Source organism: Danio rerio, chromosome 12 (assembly GCF_052040795.2).
Source record: "Danio rerio strain M-AB ecotype USA chromosome 12, GRCz13ab, whole genome shotgun sequence".
Lineage (NCBI taxonomy): Eukaryota > Metazoa > Chordata > Actinopteri > Cypriniformes > Danionidae > Danio > Danio rerio.
In genome coordinates this window covers 23,143,463-23,164,410 of record NC_141032.1, presented here as the reverse complement: position 1 = coordinate 23,164,410, position 20,948 = coordinate 23,143,463, and the positions used below count along the sequence as shown (strand labels likewise).

The 20,948-nt window shown below is 34.6% G+C and overlaps 1 long non-coding RNA gene across 1 annotated transcript; it reads right to left on the bottom strand.

The window, feature by feature from the left end:
* Positions 1-19,232: 19,232 nt before the first annotated feature.
* Positions 19,233-20,948, bottom strand: LOC147841381 (uncharacterized). Its single transcript, XR_015504048.2, has 2 exons — positions 20,741-20,948; positions 19,233-19,625 (listed from the first exon to the last, which is right to left on the bottom strand). It is a non-coding gene; the product is annotated as an uncharacterized LOC147841381 (long non-coding RNA).

The following is a 20,948-nucleotide window of genomic DNA, read 5'->3' as shown; positions in this document are numbered from 1 at the left end:
CAAATAATAAATTAACTATTTGCTAATGCTTAATAAATGATTCATAGAGTGTAGTTACTATAAAGTGTTACCAAAAAATATAGTCTAAATTATTCATTGCTCTATTGTCTGCATGTTTTTTTTTTAAACACCACACTCTGGGAATGTTTCTCTGTACAATTTATTTCTATTGATTTTTGGGGGTGTTTTTGTAAGTCTCTGAATGCATTTGCATTATTGTCTGGAAATGCTGATTGGTGCTACATTTATAGAGGTGAGAAAATTGTCACTTGCAAACCTACGCCCCTTCATTTCACATTTACAAATACCTCAACCTGTTAAAAGTCAAGGCACTGTTTTCTCATCAAAATCAAAACGTGATAATTGCGGTTATAACATATTTCCAATAACAGTTCAATTTCAAGGGTTCCTCTCATTATAAACGGAAAATGAAAGAAATATCTTATGTGAATTCAAAAAGGCAAAATAAAACATTTAAAACCAAATTAAAATCTCTAAATCACACTTTAAAGCAACTGCAATTTATCCAGCCACAGCATGATACATATTCACTACATTATGATTACAAAAAATGCCCTTTTTTAGCTCTTGTTTCCAAACACTGTTGCTGTCTGTAACAAATTCATTATGCAGATCATTTGTTTAGTAAAGTCACTTTGGATAAAAGTATCTGCTAAATGACAAAATGTACAAGTACATTCATTTAAATTCATTTCCATTTTTGATTAAAAGGCTTTTAAATGAAACCATTATGAATAAATATATTGTAATGACTGGCACTTAGTCTCACATAACTATTCTGTAGAGCTTACCAAATATTCAGCCCTAGAATGCTATAAGGGTAGTATATCAAGTGATTTGTAATCTACAATGGTCCTCGGGTTATTCTTTTTAATTAAATAATGTAAATTGTTTACAAACTGTAGCCATGTTTGTGACACTTGGCAATAATTATTCTTGGTCCTACACGTCTAGTTCCTTCATGTTTGTAAGGTTTTCCAATAGGCATTTCTTACTTATATATTTTTCAAACACTGCAAAACAAGTAAGACAATGGTTTTGGTCCTTCTAGGTGGAATTTACGCAAACAGTTTCTGGAGTTAAAAAAAAGGCAACAATGGAATGTTCTCTCAGGTTAATTTACGCTGTTTTACAAACTTCATAATCATCTGTGACTATTCTAAAAGTTTAAATTGGCACGTAGGTAAGAGTTGGGTAATAAGCCATTTGGGCTGGACGATAAAAACAGTATCGGTATTTACTGACCGAACACTATTGTCAATAACGATAAATAAAAGTTTGGTATAGAGTTTTAGTATGAAGCGCTATAGTTTTATTAAAATTTGGCAGCTGACCGCACTCACATTTCAGTAAAAATAGCAGACTAATTACCTCAGAAAAACACAGCACGTCTTAACACAGTGCTTTTTACTTTTCTCTATAAACTTATATCAGAGCTGCAGCAGTGGTTTGTCTGTTTATCATCCTCTTAGAAAACGGTTGATGGTCGCCTAGTTAGAGAAGGACAGCAGGAAAGCATGAGTGCAAAGCGCAAAGCACGTTAAGGATGACAAAGGAAACCACCCGATTTTGCTTTTCATGTGCGGGTTTTGGGTTGAGTCATTGCCACTTCAGGTCAGAATAACAGCAAACACAAAAATGTACAGCAGCAGTGAGGAGATGGTAAATAAAAGGATGCAAGGATGTCACCAGAGTGGCTTTATTGTTTCTTTTCTTGTGCATCCCAGCCGCTAGCTCCCCATCTGAAAGATTTTTTAGCATAGGGGTAATGTAGTCATCCAACTTCAAGATTTGTAATGTTGCAATATTTGAATAATGATGGTTAGTTCCTTTACTTGCTCAGATTTGATTATCATTAGTATAATTATAATTAGTTTTGTTGACAGTTTGCTTTGATTGTTCAGCATTTACACTTTACCACTGCACAAACTTTGTAACATTTAAGTTTAAGAGTCTCTTTAACACTTATGTTAATTTTATTATAAAAAGATCGGATATTTTGTTTAAATGTTTTAGTTTTTGGTGACTAAAAATATTTGATTTAATAATTTTGGTAAATTACTATAAAGTGGTTAAAAAGAGAAATATTTCAAAATAGATGTTAAACTAAAAAAAAAATTCATAATCGATAGTGAATGATATGAAACATGATGTGATTTTTTTTTTTTGCTGTATCACCCAGCCCTAAAGCCAGTAGTTATATATATATATATATATATATATATATATATATATATATATATATATATATATATATATATATATATATATATATATATATATATATATATATTTATGACAACGATTACCTCCTTACCTTGACCCATACAATAACTGCTCACCACACGTGTCACAACATTTGCGCGAGAGAATAACTGATAAATTGAAAAACACCCCACGAGTGAACGCAAAGATTGATCCATAGAGATGCCACCCTATCGTCTGGCAGCACAAAAACATTACCTGGAGTGCCAGTAATCTTCTGATGGAGGTCTAAATGATTGTGCCAAGGGTAGAGGCGGCAGGAGCCACTTGTTACGATATTGTCTGATGGCAAATGGATGACTCCATTCCTATTCAGAATATGTTTCTCCCGGTTTGTTAATGAAGACTTCTGGGACGACGGAGTGGAAGAAACGAAAAGCATCTCAAAATCTCTCTAAAAAAAAAAAAACATAAAATAAAATAAGAACTTGAATTTAATTGGTATAGACTGTAAAGTGGAGTGAAGTAGGATAGAAGCAGCTCGCTTCAAGGCCATTTGAATTTGTGCCTGGGCTGTCGAGACTGTGAAATATTAATTGGTTGTGGGTGAGTGGGAGCAAATGGCAGTTTCTGAAGGCGGCTACCAGAGTAAAGAGAAAAATCACACGCTTGGAAAGACACTTCATGTAGCGGCGCAGACGTGATCATGGAACGGTCAGGTTCATCTGGACATTGGAGCTTCCTGTGATTCAGAGGAGATAAAGTACAGTGAGGCGTTGTTGTGCAGTAGACAGTGTTTTTCCCCTTCCTGAATTGTTTGCTTGAGCTCGTTCAACATTGCTATTCTACATTAAGTTCCAGGCTTCATTTGAAAAAGACAAAAAAATCAACGAGGCTACTATATATTGAGGTATATGGTTAAACTCTGCAAAAAGCATTAAAGCATGAGTGAATAAATGAAGTGAGAAACTGAGACTGTAAATAAAACACAAGTGCTTCACAAGTTCAGTGTTGTGATGCTGTTTTATTTACATGTCAAACGTTCCTTAAGTATTGTTTCTATTGCAATTACATAAAGCATGCACACAAACATTTTTATTTTAAACATTAAGCTTCACCAAATGCTGTCACACCAAAATGACTGTGTTAATGTCCAAATATTAGGGTTGGGCATCTAAGCTATAATGCCGATCTGATACGCATCTCGATACAAAGAATACGATCCGATATATTAGCGATACATTTGTGACATATTGCGATGCAACACGATACGATTCACACCCATATCACGATACGATGCGATATTTCAGCACTAACTAATTAGATCAAGTTTATGAGATTGTGAAAGAGGATGCTGTGCCATTGAATGAGTTTGATTATTTATAAACCAAGCAAAACCAAGACTTTTTTTACAAACTGGCTCTTCTCTCAGAGCCAGAGTGTCAGTTTACAGTAGAGGGCCATTTTAGAACATACAGCACATATTAAAGTATTTTCAAGATAAACAGAATGTATAAGTGCAATATATATTACAAAATATGTATATATTTGCACTCTTTCAAAGGTTTACCATTGCACAACAAGAATTGTGATTTAACTTTTCAACTATGAAAACAAGTTTTACAAAGATATATTGTGCCACTGATTATTCAAAACTTAAGGTTGTGAACTAGCAGTGTTATGCTGCTTTGAAACATCACTGTCATTGTAAACAACAGGCTAATAAAAATATAACAAACCAGCAATCTTCTTGCTGTGAGGTGGTCAAACTACCCACTGTGCCACCGTGACACCCATTATTTTTATCATTATTATTATTAATATTACTATTATTATTAAATACAAATTAACAGGAGGAGGTGTTTAAAACCTTCGTTCTCCGTGACACTAGGCTGAATATCTTTGCAGATGAACAATGCAATAGCATTCGTTATTGGCGTAGAGCGAGCAGAACTGTTGCGCATGGAAAAAAAACTTGCAATGCTTTTCTCACCACTTTTGGACCTGGTTGAAGCAGTGCGAAAGCCAGGGATGCAGAAACACTGGAAGATGCTTTCACAACAACACCGCGGCGCCGCTTCAAGTGAGATTTCAGATTAGTCGTACTGCCCGCGTATTTTACAGATGCGCGGCACATTTTGCAAATTGCATCTGTCCTGTCATGTCGTCCATCCTTAAATCCATAATGTTGCCATACTTTAGATTTAAAACTCAGTGGGGAATAAAATGTTTGTTTTGCTTCTCGCGCTTTCTGAGGGCGCTCCACTAGCTTCATCCGCACACCTGATACACTGAGTTGTAGTGTGAGTGTGCACATCCGCAAATCCGTTGCTAAGGCTTACTTTATGTAGGTCGATTAAATTATGCGCCAAAAACAGGTTGACAACATTTGTTAATAAATAAAAAATACATTCTATATTAAAAATATAAGCTGTATCTCGGAAAAATCGATGCATCTCGCAAAAACCGATGCATCTCGATTTGCTTCCAAAATTTCATTCATCCTCTGCTGCTCAACCGATGCACTCGCATCGTGCACGCGCATGACCGCGTATCGATACATATCGGTTAATCTTCCCATCCCTACCAGATATGCTTGGTTCCACACAATTGATTTGTCTTGGGCCAATATGAAGGAATCAAGTTATGCTAACTAATTAGTTTTTACAAATTTAAGTGAATTGAACTTGAAACAATTAAGTTGTCCATCAGAAAAGGCTCAAGAGCTGTGTTGTTTCAGCTTATTTTATATAATTAGCTAGACAGACAAATACAATTTAGCATGATTACATACTGTAAGTCAAAATAAGATGGTCATTTCATTGACTAAAATTTGGTACACTGTTTTGCCTTTACTAATATTGATATAGTGGTTTCTGAATCACAGATTTTCCCAGTTTTGGGTTGCAGCTGGAAGGGCATCCGCTACGTAAAACATGCTGGATAAGTTGGCGGTTCATTCCGCTGTGGCGACCCCAGATTAATAATGTGACTAAGCCGAAAAGAAAATGAATAAATAATTGACAGATCATGTCAGCATAATCAAGCTGTATGATGGACTTATGTTATTTTGCATGCTGAATGTGAGCTACATCACCGAGAACTCTTAGGCAAAACCATCACAAAGGCCTGTGAAGAAAAAAAAAAACAGGTACTGCCTCACTTAATATGTTGTCTACAGCTGAACAGAAACGTGGCATAAAGGTATGTGAAAGTTCTAGACTGTGTTCTGATCACTGTGAGCCTTTGTCCTTGATTATTTATGTTTATATTGTGGACTACATTGTAAATAAACTAAAGACACAAAGAAACTCATGGTGTAGTTTTTATCATTTACAGTACTCTCAGTCACACACACTGATGGTCCATTAGGGGCTGGTCTTTGTCTGTCAAAATGGGAGATTTGGTCATCAATATTCATGACAAGGACCTACCACTCACTTGCTTTCTAACAAAAAATGGTCCTACTTGATATTAAGTGGCCTTAACTATTATGTACTTACATTAAAATATAAATTCAATGTACTTACTGTGTTCATAGTGTATTGCAGAACGCTCTTGAGGTGGGATACGGGTAAGGTTAGGGACAGGTTTGGTGGTAAGGGTAAGTTTAAGGGTGGCATAATGTGTAAGGATTGGTCAACTGCGTCATTACAGTTACATACAAAGTAAAGTACAAAGTAAAAACAAGTATTTACACAATAAGTAAATTGTAACAAATTATTAATTTCAGTGTTAAGTACATATTAATTAAGACCACTTAATATAAATTGGGACCAAAAATTTTTTTTGCCAATTATAAATTAATTTATTGTTTAAAGTAAATTAGTAAATATGGTGATTATCAGATCATTTTGTGGCAAAAACCCAAACCTTTATCAACTAATTAGCCAAAGGATTATATCTTCATTACTAATATCTGTTTTTTATCTTGTTTCAGTGACTGAAAACACTAATATCCCTATTTTTTTTAAACAAAACATCATACATACTGTACATGCTGCTCACATATTATTGTTGCACAGTGTGTGTTAAATACAGTGTTATCAGAATTTGGCCTTTAATAATGTAAATTTATAAGAAACTGAAAAAAAATGTTAGAAAATGCCAACACTTCTCCAGTACCCCAAAACCCCTTAGACTCCAAAGGGTTAATATTAATAGCAACTTTGGATTTGTGTGCATTTTTATTTTGCATTTCTGCATTATTGTTGTAAATAAAGTGGAGACATATGCAATGATGTCATACCAGGCTCTATGGGGACGGTCGAGATAATGGAAAGCAAAGCAGTTCATGGAAGGCTCACCAGACAAACCAGCAACTAGGTTCATGTTGGTGGAAAATCTCTTCTCCCGCTTCAAGTCCTCATTACATATTGTCATATCCCAAAACAAAAAACAAAAAAATTATATATATGGTGTATGTATATATATATGTTTGAAGAAAGATGTAAAACAATTGAGTTTCAAAAGAGCACTGTTCTGTTATATATTTATATTTAAACTAAATATATTACATTTATATTTTTAGGCAATTAATCTCCTGTGAGTTGAGTTTGTGGGAAAACATTTTACAGCGTTCGCATATCATTTACTGAAATAGAAGTTTTACTTCATATAGTACAAGTTTACTTCAAAATACACCTACAGTTTTGAGCTTTTTATCAGTTGAAAAAGACTTCTTTAAAGTCCAAGAATCTCAGCTTGTCTAATTTCTAATGAACCAAATTCTGTCTCATCTTGTGGCATATGATTCTCTTCACACCACTTATTGTTGTGAGGTTAGTAGCAATTCATTTTTCTAAGACATGTTGTTCAGATATGAAATAATCCATGTGACTATCAGTAAATGACACCCAGTATTTCAATATGTTTATGTAATTAGTGACTCTTTATTTGCAGTCAGCCTTTGACAGTGGTCACAGACGTGTTCTCTTGTTAAATTTAGCAAGCCAACAGAATAAACTTGTAAAATATCACTGGCTCAGAGCAGTAAGCATAAACAAGCCCACTTCATTTCAACATTTAACCCTGAATACATATCTGAAATATATCCAAGACTTTCAAACTGCCCCACAAAATACAGCTGCAGGAGAGTCTTGGCATTATTAGACCTCCACAAACCAAGACTACTATAACAATTTACCTTCCTCCAATCCTTTTATGTGTGTTTTCTGCATGCAGATGCGAGTTCTCTTTTCTCAGAGGACATTTTCTCAGTTTTTACTCCGCCTGTCACTTCTGCCAAAGTACATCAAAGTCTTCTTTCCATTAGTCTAAATGGTAGCCTCTCTGTCATGGTTCAGAAGTTAAAAGTAATGGTTTTTACGGGGCATTGAAAGTGATGAATTCATTACTTGAGACGCAGAGATGAAAAACTCAAGCAAACAACATAGATATTTGTGTTATTTGCTCATTACGGTAATGAGGAAATTGAAAATGTGCAGGCTTTGTGTTTTAATTTGAAATGGCAGGCAAACACACACACACACACGCACACACACACACACACACACACACACACACACACAAACAAACACACACAAACACACACAAACACAAACAATGCTAAGGAATAAAATGGGTTACTATGTAATTGCTTATGCTCATTTAGAAAGAATTGCATCAAGGTTATAATTCATGTCTACGATATTATTCAGATAAAAATAGGCTTTTATGTGACTTTAAATTCTGCTTTAACAAGCTGTTAGAATTTCTGTCCAAGTGGTCAGAGCATTTACTGACCCAAGGTAGAACAACACAAACACATGCACAGAGTATTTTCAACACTGAACAAGACTTTTTTTTTTGTATTTATTTTGACCACATGCTTTCCTTCCATTCTGGCTACTAAAGTTTAGACATGTAATGCCAACAATGCTTTCAATTGCTGTTTTAATACTTTCATGTGAATGACTTAGGAAAAAAAACACATACATCTACTGCAGATAGTTAAGAAAGCACTAACTCTGATGAAGTCTAATAAAGCCTATTGGAAAGCAGCTAGTATGACCCAATAATTTAAGTTATAACAGCAAAAACTGTGTTTTGTTCCTGAATGAATCAGGTTTTTTAATGAATCATTTGATTCAATGACTCATCAATAGGACCAGACAGAGTCTGCGAACATTTTCTGCTACTTCTGCACAGAATTTTGTAAAAAAAAAAAAAAAATGTGTTGATATATGAGAAAGATTTTGGGAGTATCATAACTAAAAACTTAATATATGAAAATATTATTGTTACGTTTCACGTATGTTTTGTTGTTTGTTTTCTGTTTTGCGTTCTCTTCTCTTTTCCGTTGTATATTCTATCTTGTTCTAGGTGTGCATCCATTGGTTGAAAAAGCTGTCAATCGCTCACCATCCTGATGCAATTGGCACACTAATAAGGAGCTGGTCCACCAAGTATAAAAGGCAAGCGCTTGCGCTGTTCAGCAGAAGCGCTTGGCTCACCGTCAAACTCCTCAGGCTGTCAGCCAGCCTGTTTGTTGTGTTTGTATTATTTTGATACTGTTGCTGTTGTTGTTTAGACTATCTGGATTAGATGATCTATTTATTAGATAAACTTGTGCAGCTCAATTTAGTATCTATTGAGAAGTCGAACAATCTTTATGAGAATTGGATTATCAAATAAGCTCTTGTTTTGCTAATGGCTAACAGTGTGTACTTTACGAGAAAGTAATTTTGAGCACCATAGTATTTTTCTGTTGGTTAGTTTATGGAGGTTTTGCCACATTTGTAATTATGTTTTTGGAGTAGTTATAAAGTTATTTAAGTGTCACGCTGAAGATTACGGTTTTGTTTCTGCATTTTTCTTTGGTTAGTTTAGTGGGTTGGGGTTTAGTTAGATCGTTTTATTATATTTATTTCTTTGTTTTGGCAACACTCCAGTTTTTTCGTTTAATTCGGTTATTTAAAAATACATTCTGATTTCCTATAGTTATTGTTTGACATTCTCTGTTTGATAAATACTTCATTTTTGTTTCACTTATCATCGATTGTGTGTCACCCAGCATCATTAGAGACTCACTGAATGTTATGTGTCATCCAATTTAATAACTTAATAACTTAAACATGCAACATTATATAAAAAATAATATGTCCTTAAATTTTATTCAATGTTTACCATGCAAATCCAATTACTGTATTTCATGTTTTCATACTAGTCAATAATATTACTGAAGTTAATTTAAAACTGAATAAATATAAATTAACACACATTTACACAATTAAATAAACACTCAATGAGTATTTATCAATAAAAATTGGTGCAAATCTGCACGGGGAGATTCAATGTGGTTCTACTTATCAATAAAGACAATGGCTGCATGCAAAATTTTATACTCGTGAGAAATGGACAGATCTTGATTTTTTTTATTGGCTGACTATAGAGGATGCTGATTTTGATTGCACTATACGAAGATAATCTAAAAAGAAAATAACACCTGAACTTTCAATGGGATCGAATCATAAATAATTTAATATAATTTAAAACAGATTTAATACAATCTATTCAGATTGTTTGTCAAAATCTAAAACCCTTCCTGTGTGGTTGAAAAGATAACAGACTAAACTGCACATTTAACTGCTCTCTGGGTCATCAAATTTAAATATCCGATGTGATCATACATGTGAAAGGTTTCCTACACATAACCAAATCAATATCATTTAAGAATAAGATCATGTGGGTGTCTGAATCGCTATCGTGACCTTTTAATGACAAATCGTGTAACTCTATTACTCTATACCAAGTACACACAAAACATTTAAAGTGTGAAATATTTCAAATCAAGATTACAAGTCTAGTTCAAATTTGGCTTTCAATATTCTGCAGCCTACTCTCTGAGACTAATGACCTGTGTGCTGAGCCCACCACTGCCTCATGGGGATTTTATTGATCCGTTCCAATTAACATTAGCATAGAAGCACTAATGTACAATTAACACTCCCACACACAGGTCATGAGCGAACGCCATCTCTAAGGCTAACTGCAGGTTGTAATGAAGTCAGCAGGCTATGAGATCAAGACATCCAGCCCCCACATGCACATAAACCTGTCCCATTTGTGTTTGCTACATCACTTTGCCCCGTCCATAAACACAATTCTTTCTCTTTCCCTTGGCACAAATTTCCATTCACATCTATTCACAAGTTTTGAATTCCGATCTCAGGGTTGGCAGGATGAGAGGAAGGCCACGGCCTTTATCAATATTACATTTGTGAAGGAGATTGCGCTGCATTCAGCGGGAGAATAGATCTCAAAAGTCAATATAGCGAGCAAACGCTAACAGCCTCTCCAAGTGACTCACAATACAGTGCCTACTCGAGCGCTTCACTGCAGTCTGCTGATGTTATATACGCTGGCTGTTAAAATATAAACGATATGCTAGACTGAGCTGATGTTGCTCTTCTGCTTCCGGGAGTGTGCGCGTGTGTGTGTCTGAGTGCTGCATTACTTGAAAATTTCTCCAAAGCTATTTGGCACAAATGTAATGTCACATTGTGACTCCGCAATAAGCAATCAGGATCCATGTTGTTCTCAAACATGTATACCACAGGCTGTTTATGTGCTTGTCAGTGAAAACAGAAGCTGTAATCGTGTTTTGTAACCACTGAGCTGATCTCTGGGCTTCAATACAGGGTTTCTGCTGGGAAATGGGTAAAGCATTATAAGCCAGACCATTCAACTGTAGTAGCCTAACATGTAAGAAATTCTAATATTATGCTTGGAAGAGGTCCAGATTTCTGACTCGAAACCTTGCGTGAACATCCACAATATTAAAATCACAGAGATTCATTTATTCTGTATTCACATCAAGACTAAGCTCTACCATCATCTGACACAAACACTAATAATTAAAAACACTAAAGGAAAATCGTTGCTAATTTAACAATTAATATTAATTTTACAATGCACATCAAACTTTGATGATGCTTAATTAACAAGTATTGCACATTTAAAATGACTGATAATTAGGGATGCGCTAAAACTAAACTTCTGGGCCACAAATGCGTTGCAGTTTACCAGCGTTTGCTTGACAGCATATTTGTACTATATTGCAAGCAGCAGGAATGAAATGTCCTTTAAGCCCATTATTTGACTGGACTATGCTTTTCCAGTGAGTTTACGCTATTCGTTTACGAGTTAAACAGAATATCTACATAGCAGTATATTGAGCTATTTTGAACTTTGACTGCAAGGTCTGTGCGTTTCGCTGCCCTTGCGTTTTGGTTGATGCAGGAACAAACAGGCTTTTGCATGGCACAATGAAAAAATTAATGGGTTTCATAGCACAGCGCTTTCTGCTGATTATCATACCAAGGTTATAATAGTTTTGGATTTTTCATTAGTTTTAGTTTTCATTTCATTTAGAGGCAGATTCACTAGTTTTATTAGTTTTTATATTTTAAAATTTAAAGTTTTAGTTTTTTGTATGTTGTTTTTTGGAAATTGGATATTTGCTAGGTGCAAGATTCAAAACCATCAGAATAAATAATGTAATATAAACTCAACCAAAGATAGGCTCCATTTTTTTTTTTTTTTTGACAAAAGAACACTTCCATCTACCAATACCATCTACCTATCCTCACATTCAAATACAACAGCCCACAAGATAGCAGCCTTAAGTAAAATATGTATGCAAGGCTACTTGTGAGGTTAGATGCACAGTAGTGATGACAATCTTCCGATGTTTAGACTCAGCAATTTGTACATAACAATATGTAGTCAGCAATCATAATTTCAGTCAGTTAAACCATCACCATAAGCTGAAAAGTTTCTTACAATTCTGTTTTGCAACCTAACTGAAGCATGATTCATTTATTTAAAGAAATGGACTTTCTGTTATAAAATAAACATACGTTTGGCCAGATTCTCTCATTTAAGCCCTCGGTTTACCCGCGCTGCAGTTGCTCAAGTTTAGTTCAGTCACAGTAGGCTGTACTGTTTGTGTTCAGTTGACTGAATCACACATGTGCAAAATCGGTTCACCACTTCAAAAATCTGATCTCAGTGTATTGTTCTAATAACTTGTTGATTTACATGTAATTTACTATTGATAGCTGGTATGTAATATTAAATGTATTAAGACTTTAAATAGCACAAATTGTCAATACTATAACTATTAGATCAAACTGCGATAATTTTGTCACCTGGGAATTATAAGGTTCTATCTGCATTCTGAATGATTTTGAGATATTGAGCTTCAAAGTTTTAATATATTTATGAAATTGCAAAAGCTTGTTTATTTGTTTATGTTGTTGTTTGTATAGTGTTTTTTGATGTTTTTAATGTACTTGCTAAGTCTGATGTAATGTAATTTTGTTCTGCATTACAATTTATTGTGATGATTTGAAAGACAAATATAAAAGAAACTGAAACTTCATTTTACATTTTTTTTCTCCTTTTATAATCCATTCGACTGTAATCCACATTAAAATCAAGAAGTAGTGATCTGTAGCTACTTACACTCTTACTACATTCAGTGCATGCCTAAAAAAACCTGTTTAGTAAATATTTGCACAAACAAGTATGTAACACATTACGTCTCTTGATATTCATACCCCTAAACAGATGTTAGCATTACAAACCATTGTTTATCCTTCATAATTCAGTTGCTAGGCTACTTATTCAACAATCACACTTCAATCACGCTCCTGCAATGCTAATAACAGTGAAGCTATTGTGTTTCATTACACGTAACCATCCAAGCACAAGGCACCTTTATCAAGGAAAGCTGAAGATATAAAGTAGAAATAGCCACATTTGACTTAGAATGGATTCCACCAGCCTGGGGTAAACCTATTTTCCTTCGTGTTCTTCTGAAACTGCTTTTCAAAAGCACCACTCTATTTTAAAATGTACCACAGAAACACAAACCATCCACAATTATGCAGATCAAAGTCAAATGGTAAATATCATGTCCCTCTCAAAGAGCTGTGCCATAGATCGGTACGCTACTCTCGCACCTTGAATATTTTGTTCGCAGCACTCATTCATCATCAAACTCTTTGAAGATCAGCAGGTGAGAGGCTGCCAGGCTCTTTAAAATGCAGCGCTTGCCTCCGGTTTTGTCTGAGCGCCTGACGTCCTGCTTGCTTTTAACTCGAGCGTCAGCCTGGGGACAAAGCGTACACCTTTACATTTAAGAGAAATAATCCGGTGAGTTTTACCAACACTAGCAATATAGCAGGTTATCAATTTTCACTTTCAATCTGAACTTTTTAACAGCAATTCTTTGTAAGGCCTGAAGCCATATTGAAACAAAGGTAATCAATAAAATATCCAGGCAAGCATAAATTATAACCATTAGTACATCGTCTAAACCAGCACCATATTGCTTTATCGTGATCATATAAACTGCACACACTCTCTCTAAAACCATGCCATATAAAGTTGTCAGCCAAGCCAATGTTAGCAAACACAGACTGGCACACATTTAATGACAAAGCGCAAAAAATAAATAATAAAATATATGAATAAATTACATGGCCTTAGGCGGTCACAGAGTGTTATTTCTCAGTGCAATTATTTCAGTCATTTCTGGCTGGTAGTAGGATTGATTTATGTGCCATTCCAAAAAAAAAAAAATCACTTACAGCACTTCATTTTTATTGCAGATTAACATGTATGAAACATTACCCATGAGAAAAACAAAAGGCATGTTCATACAAGCAAAATAACTTTATTAATGCTACAGAGTGGTAAAACAAGCTAGATTAGTTGCTGACTGAAAATAAAAACAAGAAACTACATCCCAATGGATTGTCAATACCATGTATTTTCTGAAGTTGGAAAAAGTTAGATGCTCTTGGAAAACTAATATCTTTCAAAAGTGGCAATGTTTTATAACTTTAACTTTCTTAACATCTTGCCTTCCATTTATTAGATACTATCCTTCCTTTTAATGTATTTATTCATAATTTAATTTTGGGTAGTTTTTTTAACTATGATTATCTTAATTTGTTTATTTTCAAATATTTACAGTCAACTTTGACAATGTAGCAGAACATATAATCGTGAATGTTGAATGACTGCATTCCCTTGGTTGCAGAGTTGGGTGTAAAACATTCCACAGTAACACATTACTGTATTATAATTATTACGCAGTAATGTAAAAAATTACGTTTTAAATGTGTAATTTGATTACAGTTACTACAGTCAGTGTAATTGTATCTAAAGAACTTTCAACTGCTTTTAACTCAGCTAGCAACTTGTTCAAGCACTTGATTAGAAAGTATTCTACGACAATATTCATCACCAAGGAGGAAGGCGATTCCCAAAAACACAGCCGCCCAACTCAGCCTAAACAGGCCATATTGGATTTTTGTGCAAGATCGGGAGTGAAGCTATATTTTGAATGTGAAGAGAAGTGTAGCTGCTTATGGAGCCGTTCAAATATCGCATCTTTTGCATGCAAGTGTATATTAGGAGTGCATATTGTGCATGCTCACATTTACCAGGCACATCCAGATGAATATGTGAATACGTGTCACGTGATACGAACAGGTCGATCAACTTCAGTCTTGGGAATATACACATTTCAGTAGACTAATTACCTCAGACAAACACAGAACACCTAAACACTGCAGTGCTTTTTCATAATATGGATGCCAATGGTTACTGATATCCAGTTTTCATGTGTTCTTTTGTGTTAAAAAAGAAAAACAGTTTTGAAACAAATGAATGATGGGAGAATTTTAAGTTTTGGGTTTAATTTAAATTTTTTATTTTTTTTATATGTTAAGCTGCTGTGATCAACCATTGTATTGTTTCTCATGAATATTAAATTTCTGAAAGAGCTGCCGTTTATTTAGTATTTTTATAGGTATATTTTATATGTTTTAAAAGTAACTTAACGGTAAAGCAATTAGTAATCTGATTACTTGAATTAATTAGTAATGTAATTAGATTGCATGTTTTAGTAGTAATTAGCAGGTCCAGACAAAATCTGCAGACGTTTTTGCTATTTCTGCCGACATTCACGGAACTGTGAGGCCGGTGTCTTAGATGACTTAAGATGACTTAGGGAGAGGAGGTCTTTCTGAAGCAGGATTCCTTATGACCTTACCTTGAGAAGTAAGTTACGATGCTATAACTTAATTTCTGATGCTGTTCTGAAAAAATATTAATAATTCAGTACATACACACACACACACACACATACACACACACACACACACACACACACACACACACACACACACACACACACACACACACACACACACACACACACACACACACACACACACACACACACACACACACACACACACACACACACACACACACACACACACACACACATTTTAAATGTGTAACACCTGGTTTTATTGGATTTTTTGTTTAGTATAGTATAATAACTGAACTAAACTATCATGCCCCATATGTTTCACTAACAGTTTTATTGATTTCTAAGATATGATTGCCATGTATATGGCAAACTTAGCTTGCTACATTTCCCAGGGGCTAGCTTTTAGTGTAGTTAAGCTACATTTTAAGTAGAGTAGCTAATAGCTCACTACATTTTTTAAGTAGCTTGCCCAACACTTCAGATACACAGTATAGTGACAGACATAATGGAAGTAGATGTCTAGTAACGTTTGTGAGAAATACTACAGAGTAAGAACTTGTATGACAGGTAGTGATGCACCGATATGGATTTTTTTTGGCCGATACAGATAACCAATAACCATTCAGACTTGGAGGCCGATAGCCGTTATATATAGGCCGATAATTATAAATACTTCAAAATGTTATATTTTCATACAGCAAACTTCATAAAAGATTGAACTGCTCTGTTGAACTAAATAGTCTATACTCATAGCAAAAACGATATAAATTCAAAATTGCAAGGTGTATTAAATAGACCTATATTCACGATTTCACATAAATCAGCATGCAAAAAATAAATGATTTCCTTTTCTTCATAGCAAATTAACATACAACTTGACTGTTGCATAAAAATATTAGGGTAAATAACAAAATGGGATTTACATAACAAGCAAGTTAAAGTTATTTTAAATAAGAGGAAAATGAAAAAGCTAAGAACTAAAACCAGCTCAAAAAACGTGTTACAGTGGTGTACACATGTACAAATATGCAATGTCCGAAAAAGACTTTTTTAGAGGTGTTTTGACAGTTCAGACCAACCGTACAATATGCATAGATTCATCGTATTTGGCGTTTTAGATTCTTTTGCACACATGTAGCTGCTGCTTGTCAATCAGACAACGCTTGTGTGTTCGTTCTTGCTGTCAATTGCGGAAAAATATGTTTAATGAAAAGTTTATGATAAACCGCTGTGAGTTTCCCTCAACCACGGGTGCAGAGTTGCCCTAGGAGTCAGATTTTGATACAAAGCCTGCATTAAGCTTGACTTCATGACAAACACAGAGCTTAAAATAAAGACAGAATGAGCGTCTGTGTGAACGAGTGTGTGTGTGTGTGTGTGTGTGTGTGTGTGTGTGTGTGTGTGTGTGTGTGTGTGTGTGTGTGTGTGTGTGTGTGTGTGTGTGTGTGTGCGGTGACAGCTCTTAAGCGCGCTCGTTAAAATCAATATAAATATTCCGATCAAACTGAATAAAATCGTACATCAACAACACATGGGAAGCAACGCGTTAATAATAACAAATAATATTAGATTACAAACAACCGTTATGTTTACACGTGTTGTAAAATGTGCGGGTCTGCAATTTGGTGTGTGTGTGTGTGTGTGAAGCATAGTGTATGGATATTTGTTATTTTAATGTACAAAATAAACTACAAATATTTTTATAATGGTATTGACATGCTGCTGTGGTGATTATTATTAACATGCACTGTTTTAAAAACATTTTAAACTTGTAAACTCATTATTGATGATATTTGATGATAATTAATATTCACAGCGACCTCAACACATTTTTTTTAAATCCCAGTTGCTTTGCACAAGTGCTTTTTTTGTTGATATGACTATACACGTTATTACGAAGACATGTTTATACAGTGCTGTTATTCAATTCGGTGAGCAGGGAATCCGCACTCCTACATCAAGTGGGAGGGACTTGGATCCTATTTTAACGTTAGGAAATAAAAATAAAAAAAAACTGTCTTTATATCACCCCAAATGACTGTGGACAAACTATACCTACACAGTTATTGACAAACAGCTTATAAAGGATGACTTTCATCATAGGTGCCCTTTATTTTTTTTATCAAACTGAATTCAAGAACTGCAGATATCCAGTTGGTAAAAACAGTTTCAAGTTTTCAAGATGATGAAATTCGGATCACTGAGAGGTCAAACCAAGCATTTTGACCAATTACGGAGCAGCGTGAGTTTGCTGGCGTATGTCCGGCTCAGGAACACATCATTCTCCTGCAAATTGATTTTTCGAGAGTCAGCTATTTTCAGTATTTTGTCTAATAAATATACATGCTTCAGTGACCCAAAAATTACATATTTAATTCAATTACATCTCATTGGTATATTAAACTTAAGAAATTCTAAATTTAAAAAGATTTAGAGGCATATAATATTTACTTTAATTAAATTACAATAGTAATTGAAATGAATAAAATTTCAATTCTGACCGTTTTGGTATATTTTAAGCTCCATAGTGAAATAAAGAGCTAAAACAATCCAAAATAAATTTATAATGAAGGACAGGCCCCAAACAACACTACAAGGTTGAATTATATGCTTGACAAGGAGAAACACACTGAAATCCTTAAACAAAGTGAAAAGGAGAAAAAACTACCGCTGGGCAGTGATGTCCAAATTATGACATACTTTTGGATTGAGGGTTGAGGGTCAAATTCTCGGAGGACTCCAATCTGCCAGGTCTCAATTGAGGCGGAACCAGTGTCCCTGCTACAGAATTACCCTCCAGACCTGGGCTGTCAGCCACACTACATTCAATTAATTCTAAACCATATGGAACCTCATTACAGCGCTGAGGTTTGGGAAGAACCTGAAGCCCTTCAGTGTAAACTACCATAACTGTCATTTTGCTTTCTGAGGGATGTCAAATGAGCCAAACCCTCAACTATGCTTGTCAACTCAATAGTGCAAGTGACATCCGTAAGGTCAAACAACGTTCATATTGTTTATCTCAAATCCTAATTTACATTGGTACACAGTTTTATTTCCTGTTGAACACCCAGAACATACTGTTGCTGGGCGATTTGTATGGATGTTATGAATTCATTTCAACAATGTTTTAGCATTTTTATATATTTATCTATTTTTTATTGCAATTTTATAAACAAATAATATTACAAATATAAATAGTTAGACATGCTGACAACATCAATAACAAAAACACATTTAACTCACATACATAAGAAATAATGGGCTCTATGCACGGCGGCGCGTGACGCATTTCCGGTAAAATTTAAGACCCCGAGCCTACTTCCGCCGATCGTACAGTACAGTACTATAACAGGAGCGCTACTGATAAAAACGAGTAATGTTTTGGACAGTTGTCTTAATGTTTTATGCCATTATAGCCCACTTATATATGTTTATGTCAGCTACATAAATATGATATCTAAACGTTTAAAAGTGTCATTTCAAAGACGTGAGAACTTGTAGATACTACTGCTGTGTTCAGCAATGCACAGCGTCAGAAATTGAACTCTTACCTTAGTTTCCACACGTTTCCAAAAGACAAAGTCGTGCAGAAGAGGTGGGTTGTTGATATTAAACGTGAGAATTTTACAGAAACAGAAAAAAACAAGAGTGTAGCTGACAATTTCAGTCTAGCAAACTGATCGAGGCTCGAGTGCCAACCGGATGCAGACATTTAAAGAAAGGAGCTTTTATGGCAAATAATAGTTTGTTTTCATTGCCTTTGAAGTAAAAAAACCCGAACATTAATATACATAAACATTTCTTAAGCTACTTTCTAAGTGCAATTTTTAAATTCAGAATAAAGACCTTTATTTTATTCACTGTACATATAAAATATAATTCACTGTATATAATTTGAAATAAAAATTGTCAAAAAAATGTAACATTTTGAAAAAAATATTTTATTCAGATGAACAGAAACAATAACATTCAATCAGTTATTTTCTTGAATCAGGTGCTTCTTCTGTAACTTGTGCATAGAGAGGTATTTGGGCTTATACGTATTAAATAAATAAATAAATCACCCCCCTGTTTCATGGAACTTAACACATAATTGATCCATTCCAAAAAATTGTTCATGCAAAAACACACATTACACATTTCAGAGTAATGGGCTGTCTGGAAAAGCAAAGCAACCAAATGCTTGCATATCCCACTCTCAGCCACACAAGAGCAGGAGCTATTAACTAGCAGACGATGGCATGGATCTTCTGACGGATGTCCGCTCCAGGATGAAGTAACACATAAAATTTTCTAGCTCTGAATCTCATAATGTTACCTAGAAAACAGAAACAAGAATATTAATAGGTTTTTAAAGAGTCATTAAAGGCAGATCACTCAAAACTGAAAATTCTATTTCCTTCACTTGTTCCAAACCTGTTTTGAGTTTCTTTCTGATGTTTAACACAAACAAAAATACTTTGAAGAAAGCTGGAAACTTGCAACCACTGAGTCATAGTAGTTCTTTTTCCTACTATGGAAGTCAATGGTTACAGGTTTTCAGCTTTCTTCAAAATATCTTCTTTTGAAAGGCATCTGCAGCAATATCATCAGATTATACTACACAGTAAATCATTATTTAAATTATTTAAAAGTAGCTCCCTTTAGTCACACTTTAAAATAAGGTTTCATTAGTTAATGTATTTATTCACTATTAAAATAACTATTTAATATTTAATAGTTAGCGTTGTTAAACTAATTTACTAATGAATAAAAATCCAAAGTCATGCTTGTTAACATTAGCTATTACATTGTGAGTTAACAAGCACAATGAATAAGCATTTGTTCATTAACATAAAAAACTAATAAATATTGAAATAGACAAATTGTTGATGTGAAATTAACTAATGACACCTTATTGTTTTGGGTCACCCTCCCATTTAATTACAATGTTATAGACTAAATAGAAAGCATGCTATCTACACTGTTACACTGCATCTGTCATCTCCACTGTTTCAGCAATAAATCTCAGCATTGACACAGTACTATTTGTCTGTTGTGGATGGAAAGTCATTGTATTATTTTATTCTTTTATATGTATTATTTTATATCTTGCTCAATAATCATGCTTACAAGCTAAGACAGCATCTGTGTTTCTGTAATTATCCGAACTGAACAGTGGTGGTCACTTTAGAACAGTAAAAGTATGAATGGGACAGAATTTCACATGTATGCTGTCCTACTCTCAGCTGGTGAGGAGACTCCGATTTCTTCATAGATCTATCGGTAGTAATGAGCTCTCACTGAGATCTTATTCCTGCCCTGTTTTTACCTGACACTTTGAGACAGAATTACCTACACATATGATTATTTTTACTTACGTGATAAAGCTGCAGATGGACGGATCGTAAGAGTATTAACGCTAAAGTTAGCCTTCATGCTAGCTGAACTTACCTTCATAATTGCACAGGTAGGAAGATGCATAAAACTTGAAACCTTTCTCAAGCTTTGCTCTGCGGTGTTGTAGAGCACATCCGGACAATCATTTGCACATCGTTGACCATAATTTACTCGCAAACAGCGAGTAAATATTGACGACTCTGCCATAATACTGTTTACCTCCGCCTAAAATCACCCAGACCGGAAGCTGGACCGCGGCCTT